This window comes from Lepus europaeus, chromosome 13 (genome assembly GCF_033115175.1).
Source record: "Lepus europaeus isolate LE1 chromosome 13, mLepTim1.pri, whole genome shotgun sequence".
NCBI classification, from domain to species: domain Eukaryota; kingdom Metazoa; phylum Chordata; class Mammalia; order Lagomorpha; family Leporidae; genus Lepus; species Lepus europaeus.
This window is the reverse complement of record NC_084839.1, coordinates 86,164,470-86,167,386: the sequence shown is the minus strand read 5'-3', so window position 1 is coordinate 86,167,386 and position 2,917 is coordinate 86,164,470.

The following is a 2,917-nucleotide window of genomic DNA, read 5'->3' as shown; positions in this document are numbered from 1 at the left end:
AATAAATAAATCTTTAAAAAAAAAAAAAAGAGTAAATAGAATTTTCAGCGTTGCTCTAGGGATCCACTGGTGAACTAAGTTTGTGATAATGGATTTGAAGGGATGTCATGCTAGAAGGCACTGTTAGGACCTGAAAAAATGAAGTGATAGAATGGCGTGAGAACTGAGGTTTTCAACTGAAGGAGATCTCACAGGAATGCACAGAAACAGAATACTATTCTTTCAAAAACAAAATCTTTGCTGTAAAAGGACTGAGGAGGGATGGTGTCCGGAAGGAGGAAGAATCAGTGCTTCCCCACAAAGCCGCCTTCTGATAGACAAATGGGAAAAACTGAGAGGCGCTCAGCGGGAGTTCCCGGGGATTCCTTTGAAAAACAAAGTAAAGCTACAAAACAACCACTAGACTGCCCACTTTTCTTTCTCTTTCTTTTTTTTTTTAAAGATTTATTTATTTATTTGAAAGTCAGAGTTACACAGAGAGAGAAGGAGAGGCAGAGAGAGAGAGAGAGAGACAGAGACAGAGACAGAGACAGAAAGATCTTCCATCCAATGGTTCACTCCCCAATTGGCCACAATGGCTGGAGTTGTGCCAATTCGAAGCTAGGAGCCAGGAGCTTCTTCCAGGTCTCCCATGCGGGTACAGGGACCCAAGGACTTGGGCCATTCTCCACTGCTATCCCATGCCATAACAGAGAGCTGGATTGGAAGTGGAGCAGCCGGTCTCGAACCGGCGCCCATATGGGATGCCGGTGTTTCAGGCCAGGGCTTTAACCCACTGCGCCACAGCACCGGCCCCTCTTTTTTTTTTTTTTTTTTTTTTAAGATTTTTATTTATTTATTTGAGAGGTAGAGTTACAGATAGTGAGGAGACAGAGAGAGAGGTCTTCCATCTGCTGGTTCACTCCCCAAATGGCTGCAATGGCCAGAGCTGGGCTGATCCGAAGCCAGAAACCAGAAGCTTCTTCCAGGTCTCCCACGCGGATGCAGGGGTCCAAGGACTTGGGCCATCTTCTACTTCTTTCCCAGGCCACAGCAGAGAGCCGGATCGGATGTGGTGCAACTGGGACTAGAACTAGCGCCCATATGGGATGCCAGCGCTGCAGGCAGAGGACTAACCCATGAGCCAGAGCACTGGCGCCCGCACACTTTGCACACTTTTTTCTCTTTTTAATTCCCTTTTCAGATGGAACCCAGGCTGAGTTCTGTAGGCAGGTTCTGGATTTCCAAGTTGCAATCATGGTATTTTCTCTCCGCCTCGACTGGACACCTTGCCTCAGCAGGCCTCAGTCGGCCCTGGAACTCCAGCGACTGCCGAAGGGGGCTGTGTAGGAGGCTTTGTCAGAGAAGACAACTTTGTCTTCCCAGAGGACAAACCCTCCACTTTGCTCTATGAGGCGGATAGCAACCCCAAACCATGGGTGGGCACGGGCTTGCGCAAGCCTCAATAGCTCTTTTAAATCCAGGGAAGAGGATGGGCAGGGAAGGTAAACCTCCCCACCAGGCGCCATCTTTAAAGAAAGCCTGGCTCAACAAAGTTGTCAGATACTACTGTCACATTTCTCCTTACGTGCTAAACACCAAAACCAACCTCTAATACCCAGGGCAGGAAAGACCTAAATTTCAGCTCTCAGCAAAACAACATTTTTTTTTCTCTTTGGAGAAATATCTATTTTTATTAAGAACATCTACACCTGCACAAACCTATAAGGTACCATCAAATTCCCAAATACCTTGAAACAAACACAGTCCCTTTCATACCAAGAAACACATTTTTACAGTATTGTTTGTTTGTTAATATAACACTTAAATTACAAGTGTTAAAAAAACAAAAACCAGGGAAACAATTTATCGCCAGGTTTTCGTTTTGGAAACCCAGCAGTTGTGTTTCAAGGTGGCTGGATACAGAAGAGTAACTTAACACCCTTGGAAACCACTGCGCATGTGTGATTCCAGGCAAGTTTTAAGAAACTTGTTTACAGTCCTCGCTGTCACCTTGGGGCAGCAGGCGTGGGGCAGCCACGATCCTCCTTCTGCCCGCCACAGGGCTCCGCCGCATTTTCAAACTGCGCCGGGCCACCTGCCCACGTGGCTGGCTGGCTGTGCCGCGTCCGGTGCCCTCTCTGGCCGCGGGGTTCCAAGCGCCAGAGATGAGCGCTCCGAACCCCGATCCTCATCCTTCGGAACCACCTCGGCGCCGCGGATATTCCAGGCGCTCCCGGGCAGGGAGGCAGTGCCAGGTCTGGATGCCAACCCCCGCCAGGTCTGAGTGGGGTCCTCGGAGACGTCACCGCCGCCCCCACCCCAGCCCGGGATGCTCCCAGCGCCCTGCAAGCGCCACCCCTACCTGGCCTCTCACTAGAAACTGGGGAGACGGTCCCCCGCCCCGCAGAACAACTGAACACCGAGCAAGATTCTAACAGGCACCTGGTCGAGGGGCGGGGTCGGGGCGGTCCGAAATGGCGGCGGCGGCGGCGGGGTCCGAGGGTCACTCTCCCAGGCGCCCTTGACTGGCCGCTCGTCGCGGCGCCACCTACCTTGCTGGTGGGCGGCCCCAGCGCGCGGCGCGAAGGGGTGGGAGCGCGAGGTGACGAGCACTTGGAAGCGCCAATCAGCACTCGGGAGCACAGGCCGCGTCCAATCAGTGCCCGAGCAGCGGAGACCAAGAGTAGGTTGCGAGCTAGCGGCGCGTGTGGCGGACACGGAACGCCGAGGACCTTGCCTACTGCCGGGCTAGGGCCTCCCGCCTCGCCGCTTCCCGCGCGTCCTCCACCACGGCCCCAGATGTCCCCTGGGCGACGCTGAGGAGCCAGAGGGCTCCTCATGCAGCAGTCGCAGGCCCATCACCTGCCGCTCTGTCTCCCGAGGGGACTCTTCCTCCAGCGGTGGCTGCAGAGGGATGAGAGGCGGCTCCTGGCCT